Genomic DNA, 15,824 nt, shown 5'->3' on the forward strand with positions numbered 1-15,824 from the left:
ACAGTGCTCTGCACATGGTAAGCGCTCACTAAATACTATTGAATGAATACAATGCCTGGCACACAGTAAGCGCTTAGCAAAGACCGAAGGAAAAAGAGGAAGCCAAGGCAAGGAGAAGTTATGTGACTTGCCCCAGGTCACAAAGCAGGCAGGTAACAGAGGCCCGGCCCCAAGATCTTTCCACTAGGACAAGCTGCTTCGGTATCATGGCAGTAAACGCTCACTATGTGCCAGGCACTGTACTAAGCCCAGGGGTAGATACCAGATAATCAGGTTGGACATTGTCCCTGTCTCATGTAGAGTTCACAGTCTAAGTAGGAGGGAGTGGGATCGAATCCCCATTTGCCAGATAAGAAAACCAAGGCCGAGTGAAGTGAGTTTGCCCAAGGTGCCACAGCAGGCAAGTGGCAAAGGCAGGATTCGAACCTGGGTCCTCCTGAGGATTTTTTTTTTTTCCCAATAGGCCTTGCTGCTCTCTTTCCAGAAGTGTCCACTAGGCACTTAAGTTTGGGAGAGGTGGCTAGGTAGTAGACTCTTCCTGGTCAAAGCGTGTGTATGCACACACCCACCTCCACCCCCAAAGAGAAAAACAACAACTCCATGCTGGCTTTCAGCAGGAAAAAAGTATTCCTTGGGTCTGGCTTGGCTCCCAGAGGAGACCAAAGCCCAGAAGGCTTTGCTTTCCGAAACCGGCGATGCCCCAAGAGCTGACGAGGGCCTCCAGGCCAGCCGTGCCGGCGAGCCCGGACTCGCGCGGGGAAAGTTCGTTGGGCTGCCGAAAATTCCGGGCCGCCGCAGGGAGAATCCTCCTCCTCCCAGTCAGGCCCCCTCGGCGGGCCTCCGGCTACTGCCGGAAAGGCCGAGTCCAGCCGGCCAGGCGGGACCAGCTCTGGGCAGCGGCAGTTGCCAAGTTCAGCTTCCCGACTCCGGGTTTGGGGGTGGAGGAGGAGGAGGAGGAGAAGGAGGGGGCAGCGTCGGCGGATTCTCTCAGAGAGCTTTGCGCTACGTCACGTTACTTAGATCCGGGTAGAGGAGGCACCGAGCCTCTTAAAGAAGCAGCATGGCCTAGTGGATAGAGCAGGGGCCTGGGAGTGAGAAGGTCACGGGTTCTAATCCCGGCCCCGCTACTTGTCTGCTGTGTGACCTTGGGCAAGTCACTTGACTACTCTGGGCCTCAGTTCCCTCATCTGTAAAATGGGGATTGAGAGCCTGAGCCCCATATGGGGCAGGGACTGTGTCCAACCCGATTAACTCGTATCTACCCCAGCGCTTAGAACAGTGTTTGGCACATAATAAGCACTTAACAAGTACCATTATTATTAACGAAGAGCCCAGCTGGGCACGGCCCCTCCAGGGGATGGTTTCCGAGGGAGAATTTGGAGGGAGAAGGTGTGGGGGGCCTGGGTTTTTGGTGGATGTGGCTTTGGGAAGAGGGATGGTCCATCCCCCTCAACCCCAGTTCCTACTTCTCTTCGTTCAAGTGGCTAGTGGACTGGCCTCCGGCCACTCTGCCTGGGACAGCTTCGCCACCAGACAGCGTAACGACTGGCGCCCCTGCCGTGCGCCGCCTCCTCCGAGAAGCCTTCCCTGACTAAGCCCTCCTCTCCTCTCGGCCAGTTTCCTTCTGCGCAGCTCTTACTTGCTCCTTCAATCATCTTCCCTCCCATCCCCACAGCACATATGGACATAGCTGTCATTTATTTATTTATTTATATTAATGTCTGTCTCCCCCTCTAGACTGTGAGCTTGTTGTGGGCAGGAATGTATCGGTTGCTCTGCTGTACTCTCCCGAGTGCTTTGCACACGGTAAGCGCTCAATACATCCAATCGAAGTGCCCACCCCCCTCCACCGCTTGCAAGTGGCAGCCGGGTTCACGGGGGCCTGGTGGGGAGGTGGGCACGGGTCCGAGGGTCCCTCCCAGAACAACGCTCCAGGTACTCACTGTTGCCAAAAGGGGTGTATGATGTTGTTTTGTTGCCCTTGTGCGTGCCCGCCGCAACCCAAGTTATATCCCTTGTGGCCCCGGGGCTGGCATCCGCAACGGCCGCCCCAGCTGTTGCCCACCTGGCGTACTGGCGGGCAAGTTTCTCACTCTGCCACATTTCTGCCCGGAGACAAGGCAGAATCAATCAATCGGTCGTATTTATTGAACACTTATTGTGTGCAGAGCACTGAACTAGGCGCTTGGGAGGGTATAGTATAATAGATATTCCCTGCCCACAACTAGTTCACATCCAGCTATCAAGCGGCCTTGGCCTAGTAGAAAGAGCCTGGGCCTGGGAATCAGAGGACCTGGGTTCTAATCCCGGCTCTGCCATGTGTCTGCTGTGTGACTTTGGTCAAGTCATTTCTCTGGACCTCAGTTACCTCATCTGTAAAATGGGGATTAAGACTGTGAGGCCCATGTGGGAGAGGGACTGTGTCCAGCCTGATTAACTTGTATCCACCCCAGCGCTTAGGACAGTGCCTGGCACATAGTAAGCGCTTAACAAATACCATGATTATTGTTGCTGTTAGCTTCTCGATCATGCCTTCGCCCCCACGCAGCTCAGGGCTCCACACACAGTGCTTAATCAGTACCATCAATAAATCAGTCATATTCACTGAGCTCTTACTGTGTGCAGACCACTGTACTAAGCACTGGGGAGAGTAATGCAATAGAGTTGGAAGACGCGTTCCCTGCCCACAAGGAGCTCATGTTCTGGAGGAGAAACTTGCAGGAGGGAGTGGGAGAGAAGGAGAGGAGGGTTTAGTCAGGGAAGGCTTCTTGGAGGAGATATGCCTTAGCAGGGAGGTAGACACTCCAGTGACGTAGAGATGGGAGGAAGGGGGAAAGAAGGTTCTGGACGGGAGTTTGCCGTCCGGCCTGTTGGCGGGCAGGCCGCTTTTCGGCCCGTCCACTTGGAATCGAGAGTTGCGGGGCCAAGTTGTCGAACCCGAACCGCGGCGGGATTGAGCCGGAGCCTCAGCGCCCCTCAGTTCCGCAGGAGATTCCCCACACTTCAGTCGCCGTCGGAACCCCAGGTTGTCCGATTGCCCTTCTAGGACGGGAGGGGAGGCGGGGGGGACGGCCGGAGAGGGGGCCTCCAGAAGAGGTGGGCGCTCCACAGCCGGAACGCTCACCTGTGGTGGGGGCTGGAGGTGGGAGGCAGCGGGGAGGGCACGTTGGCGGCGGGTCGACGAAGGGGGAATTTTGAAGTCACGCTCCTCTCGGCTCTCTGGGGACTTTCTCTAACCCAAAGGGGAGGGGATCTCCTATCTTCCGATTTGAATTTTGGCCGGGAACCAGAGCCGTTCGGAGCAGGCCGGCGGGGGCCGGGGGGTGGGGCGGGAGGGGAAGCTTTACTTTCCTCTTGTTTGTTTCCCGACCACGGTGGGGCCAATGCAGGTGCGACTCAGGCCCAGTCATTGATTCGTTCGTTCATTTAATCGTATTGAGCGCTTACTCTGAGCAGAGCACTGTAGAGACAGCTTGGGAAAGTACGATACAACAATAAACTTGTTGTGGACAGGGATCGTGCCCGTTCTGTTGTTATACTGCACTCTCCCAAGCACTTAGTACAGTGCACTGCACACAGTAGGTGTTCAATAAATACGATGGATGGATTGATTGGAGGGCTCTGTGCGTGGAGCCCCCCCATCAGGAATTCGTTCATTCATTCAATGGTATTTATTGAGCGCTTATTATGTGCAGAGCACTGTACTGAGCCCTTGGAATGTACAGTTCGGCAACAGAGACAATCTCTGCTCATCCACGGGCTTACGATCTGATCTGGGATGAGTCTGGGGCCGGAGACTTCCGTCACCCGATCGTCAGTCCGTCCACGGTATTTACCGAGGCCACGTTGCCTTGTTTTTTCATGGAAAGGAACTCTTCCTCCAGTTGTCACTCGGGCTTAATCCCTTCTAGTCCGGAAGACCTGTTCCCCGTCTACAGACTCTTGTGGTCTTGAACTCCCCCGAGCACTTACTGCTCAGAGTAAGCGCCCAATGAATATCATCTAGGGATCATTTTCGACGGTCCGAGCGGGTGCTCGGTGTGGCCGGAGAGGTTGCTTGTGGGAGGGCCAGGGGCGGCGACAACGGGGAGAGGATGTTTGGTTGGGGGTGGGAGAGATCGGTGAAATGGGAATTCCAAAATCACGCCCCTTTCGGCTCCCTGGAAACTTTCTCCAACCCAAAGGGGAGGGAAGTGGGGTCGGAGAGTCATGGGAAGAGGGGACGGGGCACGCGCATCTTTCCCTCCCGGATCGAGGAGCGGAACTGGCTGGCCGTCTCGCCCGCCAAGGGGACCAGGCTTCAAGCGTCGGCCCCGTCCAGCTGCTTCCTGGGGGATGAACTCCCGAGACAGGCACGGCAGCCGTTCCTCCGGGCGGGGCGTGCTGGGCATCGCCGTCTGCCCCTCGGACCCTCCCGGGTGTCCGAGACCCTGGCCGCATCCAGCCGGCGCGGTGACCCCTGCGGTCCGGGCGGGAGGGCCGCGCCGAGGCCGAGCTGGGCCTCCAGACGCCGGTCAGCATGGAGGAATGCTGCCCCGGAGCCCCCCCCCGGGCCGGCTGTGTCCCCCGCCGATTTCCCCGCTCCCAAATCCCGGGCATCCTCCCTTTCTGGCCGGAAGCGCAGCCATCACGGGAATGGCCGAGGGACTTAGCCCTCGTCCTGTGAGTGTGGGGGGAGCTGGGGGAGGGGGAGCATTCACCATGAAGGGCATTCCTTGAGCCCGCTGGCTGGAGAGCACTGTCCCAGTGCCTGGGGAGCGTGCCAGAGAGGCCTGGCAGAATCAATCGACCGAGTGCCTACTTTGCTCAGAGCGGCACGCAGAGTCCCCAGGAGGGTAGCGGGCAGCAAGCAGACCCGATCTCCGCCGGTCCCCAGCTGATTGTCTTCGTCCGTCCCAAGCCAACCTTCTAACCACTGGGCCTCACGAGCCCGGGCCTGGGAGTCAGAAGGTCATGGGTTCTAATCCCGGCTCCACCGCTTGTCAGCTGAGTGACCTCGGGCAAGTCACTTCACTTCTCTGGGCCTCAGTTCCCTCATCTGGACAATGGGGATTGAGACTGGGAGCCCCACGTGGGACAACCTGATCACCCTGTATCTCCCCCAGCGCTTAGAACAGTGCTTGGCACATAGTAAGCGCTTAAACAAATACTATTATTATTATTGTTATTATTAATCGCGGCTCCGCCACTTGTCTGTTGTGTGACCTTGGGCAGATCACTTCACTCCTCCGTGCCTCAGCTACCTCAACTGTAAAATGGGGATTGAGACTGTGAACCCCATTTGAGGCGGGGACTGTGTCCATCCTAGAGAAGCAGCGTGGCACAGTGGAAAGAGCCCGGGCTTGGGAGTCAGAGTTCATGGGTTCGAATCCCGGCTCTGCCGCTTGCCAGCTGTGTGACTTTGGGCAAGTCACTTAACTTCTCTGTGCCTCAGTCACCTCATCTGTAAAATGGGGATTAAAACTGTGAGCCCCACGTGGGACAACCTGATCTCCTTGTATCCACCAGCGCTTAGAACAGTGCTTTGCACAGAGTAAGCGCTTGACGAATGCCGCCATTTTTTTTTATCCTGATTGGCTTGTATCCATCCACCCCAGCGCTTAGTACGGCGCTCGGCACATAGTAAGCCCTTAACGGATACCACAGTTCTGCTGCCTCCGGCCCCTCGCTCGTGCTGTGCCCCCGCTTCCGACCTTCCCCGCTCCCTAAATTCAGACGAAATGCAGCCTGGCCTCTCTGGAATGGAAGCTCGCTGTGGGCAGGGAAAGTGTCTGCCAACTCTGTTGTATTGGACTCTCCCAAGCGTTCAGTGCTCTGCACACAGTAAGCGATGAATAAATGCCCCTGATTGTTTAATAAGGAAAGAGCCCGAGTTCTCTAAGGAATCCAGAAGTTGAGGGTGGTGGGTGTGGGGCTTTATTCGGTGGGTGGCCGGTGGCGGCCGGGCCCGGAGAGGCTTTCTTTCCAAGGAACCTTGGAGAAATACTGATTGTGTAAATATCCTGTTGGGTTGGATCCCCTGGGCCCAATCTGTTGCTCTGTAATTACAGCCCGCCCTGCTCTGCGGGTGTTAAAAATCACTACCTGCCGCTTGGATTTAGGCGTGATTGGGGAGCCGGCTTCAGATCGGTCATTTCCTCGCCCTCCCCTTCCCCTGCCCCAACCAGCGTGGCCCCCTCTGCCCTGAAATTGAGTCAGTTCATTCGATTGTATTTATTGAGCGCTTTCTGTGTGCAGAGCTCTGTACTAAGTGCTTGGGAGAGCACCGTATAGCAGCAGACAGATTCCCTGCCCACAATAGGCTTACGGTCTAACGTAGGCCGCCCTCATCACCTGCGCCCCTACCCTCCTTTTTCCCTCCCTCCCCCCGTCCCTCCCACCCCCCCCCCTTCGTGCCAGGGCCTGGGCGGGGAACGACGACAACGCCGCCTCACTCTCCTCCCGCACCAGCTGCCGCGTGGGGAATGGCCCGCCGCTACCCGGCCCCGATCCCTGGCCCCGTTTGTTTCCGGCTCAGGAGAGGCAGTGAGGACTAGTGGGAAGAACCTGGGCCTTGGAGTCCGATGGCTTGGGTTCTAATCCTAACTCTGGTCGTTGCTGGCTTTGTGACCTGGGGTGGGTCGCTTGTCTTCTCTGCGCCTCGGTTTCCTCAGCTGTAAAGAGGGGATTACGTACCTGTTCTCCCTCCTACTTAATAATCATAATATCAATTATTATTGTTATGGTCATTAAGTGCTTACTCTGCCAGACACTGTACCAAGCAACAAGATACGAGCGGATACAAGCAACGTAAGTTGGACACGGTCCTTGTCCCACATGGGGATACAGTCTTAATCCCCATTTTACAGGTGAGGTGACTGAGGCACAGAGAAGTGAAATGACTCGCCCGAGGGCACGCAGCAGAAAAGCGGCAGAGCCGAGATTAGAACCCATGACCTTCTGACTCCCAGGTCCATGCTCTCTCCACTCTGCCGTGCCACTCTACTCAGTCTGTGAGCCCCACGTGGGACAGGGATTGTGTCCGACCCAAATGATCCAGGCCTACCCTCGTGCTTAGAACGGTGTCTGACCCTCCTGTTACCCTTGAGGGGATGCCCCTTCACGGAAGAGAGCGGGAGGGAGAGGTTTGGCTAATCAAGAGCATGAGAAATAGTGTGGCCTAGTGGGAAGAGCCCAGCTCTAGGAGCCAGATGACCTGGGTTCAAATCCCTGCTCCGCCACTTGTCTGCTGGATGACCTAGGGCAAGTCACTTCGCTTCTCTGGCGCTCAGTTCCCCCATCTGTAAATGGAGGATTAAGTTTCTGAGCCCCTTGCGAGACCAGGACTGTGTCCAACTTGTTTATCTCATATGTACCCCAGGGCTTAATACAGTGCCCGGCACATAGTAACCACTTAACAAACACCATAAATAGAAAATAGCATCGTCCTTACTCCTTGCGTCTTGGCTGCAGAGCCCGAAAGATCGGCTGGGTAATTTATGCCAGTATCTGCCTTGCCATCTGTTGCTCTCCTGTGAGCGGTGGTTTGAGTGACCCTTGTTCGGGATAATTATTTGGCTGTAAATCTTCCTCTCGGATCAAAGGCGAGGGCAGCCTCCTTCCCAACCCCTTCCTCCCGGGGATTCCTCTCCATCTCCGAATGGCGGAGAGGGGTCGTCCGGAGGAGGAGCTTCACCTTCTCGGTCGAACGAGGAGCTTCATCTTCTCGGCCGGCCCCGGGCGGGAAGGAGCACACCCTCCTCGTATGGGTTTTTGGTGTTTCCTGGGGTCGACGGGGTATTTTGGACCACGTCGGGGTGAGGCGTCAACCGCCGGGAGCCTCTTCCCTCAGGCTTTGAATCCGGCAAGCTGCCGGGCGGAACTTCCTGGTGCCGCCCATCCCGCCCGTTCCCGTCCCCGTTCTCGGGCCACCGAGGAAGATCCTTTGCCAGCCCTCTCGGCGTGAGCCCTCGGGCGCCTGAAGCAACTGCTGCCCCCGACGCTCTGCTCTGTAAAAGGCCGGTCGGCCCGGACCGTGGTCCAGGCGAGGCCCTGTGGTCACCTTGCCGGGAGCCGGCCCTTGGCCACCGAGAGGTCCCGCGGACACCTTACCCGCTTCCGGGCCACCAGTCCCTCCGGACCTCGGGAAGATTGAGTTCGGCCGGTGTGGTGTCGGGAGAGGAGACCTGACCTAATGAGGTCTCTGGCAATCAATTAATCAGTGGTCTTTGTTGATGGGCAGAGCACTGTACTAAGCACTTGGGAGAGTACATTATGGCAGTTGGCAGACACTGTGGCGGGCTGGGCCTCACCCCAGGGGTCTCTGGGAACGGACTCCAGGAGACCGGGCACAGGCCCGGTCTCCGTCCGGTAGGCGGGCCCGGTGATTGGGATCGGCGGGATGATGATGATTACGGTACGTGGGACAACCTGATTACCTTGTATCTACTCCGGCACTTAGAACAGCGCTCGGCACGTAGTAAGCGCTTAACAAATACCAATATTATTATTATCTGGTAAGCGCTTACTGTGTGCCGGCCACTGTACGAAGCACTGGGGTAGATCCGAGCTAATCAGGTTGGACACAGTCCGTATCCCGCATGGGGCTCCTGTCTTCCTCCCCATTTTACAGATGAGGGAACTGAGCGTGCTCGGTGCTCCTCCCCAAGCCCACGTCCGCCGCTGCTGCCGCGTCCTCTTCCTCCTCCTCCTCTTTCTTTTCTTGGTCCTCTTCCTTCACTTTCTTCTCTTTCTCTTCATCCTCTTTGTCCTGCCTCTTCCTCATCTTCCTCCTCTTCATCTTCCTTCTCTTTCTTTTGCTCCTCCTCGTGCTCTTCATCCTCTTCTTTCTCCCCCTTCTCCTCTTCTTTGTCCTCCTCTTCCTCCTCCTCTTCCTCCATGTTAATTCTCCTCCCTTAGCTCGATTTCCTTCTCCCAGCTTTCAAAGGCCATCTGGAGGAGGCCGAGAGGGCCAGACAGGAGGGCCCGCTGGGCCCAAAGCTTCGGCTCCCGCGGCAGCCGCCGCCGTGCCGGAGCATGAGAGGTGCACGCCCAGGGAGGTCGGCTTTGGCCTTGGGGAAAACGGTTGGGCCGGAGTGTGATTCAGCAGACTGCACACCCTGGCTCCCCCCCTCCCCCAGCCCGTCCCCGGCTCCCGGCTCAGCTAGAGGGTTACCCCGAGCGGGGTCAGGCCAGAGACCGGGACGGTCAGGCCCTCACGGCCTGCTCTCCGGGGCCACGGGGAGGCAGGCCGCCTTCCGACCGTCGGGGCGCCTACTACGGAGGAGCGCCCGGTCCTCAGAGGGCGGCACTAGGGTTCCGGCTCGGTTCCGGCGACGAGCCGGGGACGCCTGGCAGAGCCCTGAATAAGAAACCCGACCCGGAGGCTCTGGAGGCGAGAGGGGGGCCGGCGGCAATGAGACGGTAACGTCTTGGCGTGGGGACCACTGGGTGAGACCAGTCTAGCCGGAGGAGCGGGGTTTGCCGTACGTAGCCATCTTCATCCTCCCCCTCAGTTACCTCAGGATCTGCTCCCCACTCCACGGGAGCGGCTCAGAGGCCCAGAAGGGCGGGTGAGGGGCCGGGGGGTACCGTTCGGCTAGGTCTCCGGGGGCCTGGGGCCTCGCCGGTAGCCAGGGCCCGCACCCAGACAGGCCCCCGGAGGGAACCGGAAAGACCTGTTGGTCGAGAGTGGGCCGACCCGTAGCCAATCGACGGCGGGGGGGGGGCCCCGGTCGCGGCAGGGTGAGGGGGCGTTCTGTGCAGCTGGTGGGCCCGGCAGGGCGGGGCTTGGCACCCTGGGCAGAAACACCGGGCATCCGGCACCACCGTCCAAGCCAGGGAAGCGATCCGGGCTGCGGAAGTCGGCCTCCGGGGCCGGGTTCAACATGGCGCTAATCCTTCTGCCCGGCCGCTTCGGCTCTGCGTCGGCCTGGGGGTGAGGCGGGGCAGCGCGGCCTAGTGGAAGGAGCAAGGGTGTGGGAGTCAGAAGGTGTGGGTTCTAATCCCGGCTCCGCCACGTGTCCGCTTGTGTGACCTCGGACGAGTCACTTCACTTCTCGGGGCCTCCGTTCCCCCCTCTTTAAAATGGGGATCACGACTGCGAGCCCCATGTGGGACGGGGACTGTGTCCGACCCGGTTACCTTGCGTCTGCCCCTCACATGTCTGCTGCGTTACCCTGGGCAAGTCTCTTGAAGTCTCTGGGCCTCAGTTACCTCATCTGGGAAATGGGGATTCAACCTGTGAGCGCTCTGTGTGACCGTATGTGTTAGTGAAAAGGCACTGTGGGGAACAGGTGGGCCGGGAAGAGGAGGGCACACTCTTCTCTGAGCTGGAAGAAGAGGTTTTCACTTTTCGTCCCCTTTTCCTTTAGGACATGTGGTAAGCGTTTAGTGGGTGCTAAGGATTTGAGCCCCGTACGGGACCTGATTACCTTGTAATATTAATAATTGTGGTATTTGTTAAGCACTTACTCTGTACCGTTTTAAGTGCTGGAGTGGAAACAAGCAAATAGGGTTGGACACAGTCCCTGCCCGACATGGGGCCGCCAGTCTCAATCCCCATTTGACAGATGAGGGGGCTGAGGCCTAGAGAAGTGAAGTGACTTGCCCAAGGCCCAGGTGGCAGAACTGGGATTAGAACCATGACCTTCTGACTCCCAGACCCGTGTCCATCCACTCTGCCAGGCTGCCGGGCCACACTGCCCCTCTTGACTGGAAGCTCGTAAGTGGGCAGAGAGTGTGTCTGCTGGTTCTGTTGTATTGTTCTGCACAGCGTAAGCACTTGATAAATAACACCGTCTGGTTAAAGCTGGCCTCGAAACTCCAGAGGTTGTGGGGGCGTCCACGACACTTCCTGCCTGTGCCCCGCGTGTCTTCTCCCCCAGCCCCCCGCCGGCTCCTTGAGCAGGTTTGTGAGCCCATCTTGACCCAGCTGGCGGACTCCGGATCCGCCCTGAGGCGAGCTGCTGTCCGTGGGCCGGTCTCTGACCCCGGGTGACTGCGCCCAGGGTGAGCTCATGAGCCTGGAGGAGACATCGGCCTCCTTCCGGACCACACCCACGGGCCGCTGGCCATCGGGAACCAAATCCCGCACCTCCGGAGCGCGCCCGTTGGTCCCGCCCCATCCGGAGCCGGGGGCGCGGCTTCTCCCGCAGCTGGGTCCCCCGGGCACGCTGCCCCGGGCCGGTGAGGCCGGGGGACCCCTGCCACCACTCCGGGCAAAGCGGACCCACGCGGGTGACCTTTCGTGGCCCCGCCGCCTCGGGTCCTTCCACGCGGGGAGCACGGCGCTCCATCGGGGAGGATCAGCTCCTGAGACACATCTGGAGGACGTCCTCTGAGGGTCCAGAGAGACCGAGAGCCCCACGGCCCCGCCGGTCCGCCCTCGGGCTGCCCCGCGTGTCCCTCCAAAGCGAGCGCGGCCCATTTCCGGGCAGATACCGTAGGCCGTTCTAACTGGACGAGCGCGCGGTTGACTGCAGAGGCTTCCCTGTCGTCTCGGGACGTCCTATACCGACCGGAGGGCGGCTCGATGACACCCCAGCCGGGGCTCTGGACCTCACGGTTTCTGATGGCTCCCCATCGATCGATCGATCGATCAGTTATATTTGTGGAGTGTTTAGTGTGTGCAGAACACTACCGAGCGCTTGGGAAAGTACAATACAACAATAAACAGGGACGGTGCCTGCCCACAACGAGCTCACAGTCTAGAGCGGGGGAAACAGACGTCGGTACAAATAAACATCAATACAAATAAATAAGGTGACAGATATGGGCATAAGTGCTGTGGGGCTGGGGAGGTAGGGAGAGCAAAGGGAGCAAGTTAGGGTGACGCAGAAGGGAGTGGGAGATTTTGTAAGCGTCCAGGTTGAAAGACTTCTTGGATTTGTCCATTCCCAGATGGGGGCGGCCCCTGGGGCCCCAAATGTACACCTGTACACAAATACGCACCCCCGGCCACCGCCGCTCTGGACCAGTTGGGTGCCTGCTGGGATCTGGGCCGCTTATCTGCTGTGTGACCTTGAGCAAGTCACTTCACTTCTCTGGGTGTCAGGCACCTCATCTGTAAAATGGGCATTAAGACCGGGAGCCCCATGTGGGACAGAGACAGTGTCCGACCCGATTAGTTCGTATCTACCCCAGCGCTTAGAACAGTGCCTGGCACATAGCGCTTAAGAAATACCACAGTTACTAAAAAACCTGAGACGCGGGCATGGAGAGTCACCCCATGGATGGCCCGTTCTGATTCGATGCCCGTCTGGTCCCGTTTGGGGCAGGCCACCTCCCCGATTTCCTCCTGCCCCGGCCCGAGGGCACAGGCTGAGGTGGGAGTAGGCCGCGGACAGGCCCCCTTCTTCCGTCCCTCCCTCCCCCCGCCTTCCCCTCCGGGAACAGGCGGCAGCAAGGACTAACCCACGGGCCTTCTCCCTTCCTCCGCAGGTCCGGCCCCGGGACGTCTTAACCGCCCCACCCCCAGAGGAGAGCCGTGCCTGGACGTGCTGCGTCGGAAGGTACGGCGTGGCATTCCCCCCTCGTCAGGGCCGGGCACCGGGCTTCCCCGGACGGCCGGGAGGCAGCGTCATTGATCAGAGAGGGCCCGGGCCCGGAGCGGCAAAGCTTGTCCTCAGTCCCGAGGACCACCCACTGGCGGGTTTGCCAAGGGCTGGGATGCTCCGTGGGCATGCTCAGGAGCACCCAGCTCTGGGCGTGGCTGGGGGCTGCGAAGGAGGGGACCCCTGGGAGAGGTGGGGCTCAGCGCCATCCCTAATCCGTCTGTCATATTTATTGAGCGCTTATTGTGTCCAGAGCACTGTATCAAGCGTCGAATACAGTACTAAGTGCTTCCCTTAGTGGAGCTCTTGGGACTAACTGTTCACCACCTGCCGCTGGAGGGTGGCCTCAGGGAGAGGGACCATGCCCGCTCTTTATGATTGGCAGGGGCAAAAATCCAGGCGCGTGGTTTCGCTCCTGACAAAGACCCGACACCTCCATGTCCTCACTGAAGATGGAGCAAGCAGGCAGAACATTCATTCAGTTACGTTTGTTAAGCGCTTACTGTGTGCAGAGCACTGTTCTAAGCGTTTGGGACAGTACAAAGCATCAACAAAAGGTGACATTCCCCGCCACGACAAGCTTATAGTCTAAACGGGGCGGGGGGGGGGGGAGATACAGTCATCAGTACAAATAAATAAAATTACAGATATGGACATAAGTGCTGTGGGGCTGGAGGTGGGTGAGGAGAGCAAAGGGAGCAAGTCAGGGCAACGCAGAAGGGAGTGGGAGATGAGGAGAAGTGGGCTTAGTCTGGGAAGGCCTCGTGGAAGAGTTGTGCCTTCAGTAAGTGTTCGAAAGGGGGGAGAGAAATAGTCCGTCGAATTTAAAGAGGGAGGGTGTTCCGGGCCGGAGGCGGGACGTGGGCCAGGGATCGGCGGCCAGACAGGTGAGATCGAGGCACGGTGAGATGCTTAGCGCTAAAGGATCGAAGCGTGTGGGCTGGGTTCTGTGATTCCGGCTCGGGTCGTTCCGGTGAACTGAGGCACCGAGAAGTTAAGTGACTTGCCTACCGCCGCACTGCAAGCAGTTGGCAAAGCTGGGATTGCAGCCCGGGTCCTCTGACTCCCAGGCCCGTGCTCTTTCCACTAGGCTGTGATTTGTACATGAGTCAGTGAAACCATCAAGGTTTTCAAGCCCCTCCTCCTGGGTCTTTTTTCTATTAATGGTATTTGTTAAGCACCAACTGTGTGTCGAGCACAGTTCTGAGCACTGGGGTAGCTACAAGTCAATCAGGCCAGATACAGTCCCTGTCCCACACAGGGCTCAGTCTTGGTAGGAGGGAGAACAGGTACCGAATCCCCCGTTTTGCAGTCGGGGTAACAGGCCCAGAGAAGCGAAGAGACTGCCCGAGGTCGCCCAGCAGGCAAACAGCGAAGCCGGGATTAGAACCGGGTCCTCCGGCTCCCAAGCCGGGCCTTTATCCACCAGGCCACGCTGCTCCTCACGCTGTTTCTGACCTCCCCCTACCTCCCCTACCGAACGGCTGGCTCTACCGGGCGTGGATCGGGGTGGTTCTCGTAAAACGGAACGCTCTGCGTTCTCCCTGGCACTTTGATAAACCGCAAGAGCGTCCTTTTCTGGATGAGGAAGTCTGTCCCCGGACCCCGGATCGGTTGATGAGCCAACTCCGGAAGAAATTAGAAGTGGAAAGCACCTTTGAGTCCCACGAGCCAGTCTCGAGAGATGGGTGTCTTCTTGTTTGGAGTTCGGGCGGTCCGAAGCCAAAGCCCCCCAAAACTCAAATCAGTCGGTCCTTTACCAGGTAACGCAGGAGAAGAGGAAAGGAGGGCTTAGTCAGGGAAGACCTCTCGGGGGAGAAATGCCTTCAGTGAGGCTTTGAAGCCGGGGAGAGTCATCGTCCGTCGGATATGAAGAGGGACGGAGGGCATGCCAGACCGGAGGTGGGATGTGGGCGAGAAGTTGGCGACGAGATAGATGAGATCGGAAAACAGAGAGTAGGTTGGCATTAGAGTGAAGTGTGCGGGCCGGGTTGGAGTAGGAGAGTAGCGAGGTGAGGTAAGGGGGCGAGCTGATGGACTGCTTTAAAGCTGATGGTCAGTTTCTGTTGGATGCGGAGGTGGATGAGCAACCGCTGGAGGTTCTTGAGGAGTGGGGAAACGTGGACCGGAACGTTTTTGTAGAAAAATCACCGGGGCAGCAGAGTGAAGTGTGGGCTGGAGTGGGGAGAGACAGGAGGCCGGGAGGTCAGCGAGGAGGCCGATAGAGTAATTAAGGCGGACTAGGATAAGTGCTTGGATTGACACGGCAGCGGTTTGGATGGAAAGGAAAGGGCGGATTTTAACAGTATCGTGAGGGTTAGACCGACAGGATTTAATGACAGATCGAATATGTGGGTTGAATGAGAAAGATGAGTCAGAGATAACACCCAGGTTAGGGGCTTGTGGGACGGGGAGGATGGTGGTGCTGTCTACAGCGACGGGAAAATCAGGGCGGGGATAGAGTTTGGGTGGGAAGATAAGGTGTTCTGTTTTGGATATGTTAAATTTGAGGTGTTGGCGGGAAATCCAAGTAGAGATGTCTTGGAGGCAGGAGGCGATGCCAGACTTCAGAAGGGGAGAGAGATCAGGGCCGAAAATGTAGATCTGGGAATCATCCGCAGAGAAGTGATAGTTGAAGCCACGGGAGAGAATGCCTTCTCCGCGGGAGTGAGTGTCGCTGGAGAAATAGAAGGGGATCCAGAACTGAATCTTGAAGGACTCCCGCAGTTCGGGCAAGTCACTTCACTGCTGTGTGCCTCAGTTACCTTATCTGTAAAATGGGGATTAAGACTGTGAGACCCCTGTGAGACCCCTGTGAGACCCGTGTCCAACCTGAATAGCCGGGATCCACTCCAGCGCTGAGTAAAGTGCCTGGCACCTAGTAGGCGTTTGAGAGAGAAAGAGATGCCCTGATACCCAGGCTCCGACCTCGTTGATCACTCAGAAATAGACGGTTAATAAACTGTGTGTGTGCATTCACCCGGGCGTGCGCACACACGCGCTTTTCCCTCCCCGAGCCGCTGGTCGGGGGCTGCCCAGCTTTCCCAGGGGTGCCAAACCTCGGCCAGGCCCCAAGCGGGAGGGCCCGGGGCCCGTTCACGTCAGAACGTCGGCCCCTCCGACTTCCCCTTCCTGCTCGGGCAGTGAGCGTGTCCTCTCGGTTCCTTCTCGGCAGCGGGGCCCGGAGCCGGGCGGCCGGACCGGGTTTTTCCGAGGCGCGGGCGTCTCTGCTATCTTGTCAGCGGGATGTGGGCACCCGGGTGAGGGGGCGTGCGGTGGAGGATCTTTTCC

The 15,824-nt window shown here is 58.3% G+C and overlaps 1 protein-coding gene across 3 annotated transcripts in view; it reads left to right on the plus strand.

Annotated features, from left to right (window-relative positions):
* The window catches only part of SIPA1L3 (signal induced proliferation associated 1 like 3), a 103,558-nt gene that overhangs the window by 33,262 nt on the left and 54,472 nt on the right, over positions 1–15,824 (plus strand). For all 3 annotated transcript variants that reach the window (XM_039912241.1, XM_039912242.1, XM_029065187.2), the window contains exon 2: positions 12,421–12,491. The gene's annotated coding sequence lies outside the window, so the exon portion shown is untranslated. The remainder of the gene's footprint in view (positions 1–12,420; positions 12,492–15,824) is intronic.

This window comes from Ornithorhynchus anatinus, chromosome 5 (assembly GCF_004115215.2).
Source record: "Ornithorhynchus anatinus isolate Pmale09 chromosome 5, mOrnAna1.pri.v4, whole genome shotgun sequence".
In the NCBI taxonomy this organism is placed as follows: Eukaryota; Metazoa; Chordata; class Mammalia; order Monotremata; family Ornithorhynchidae; genus Ornithorhynchus; species Ornithorhynchus anatinus.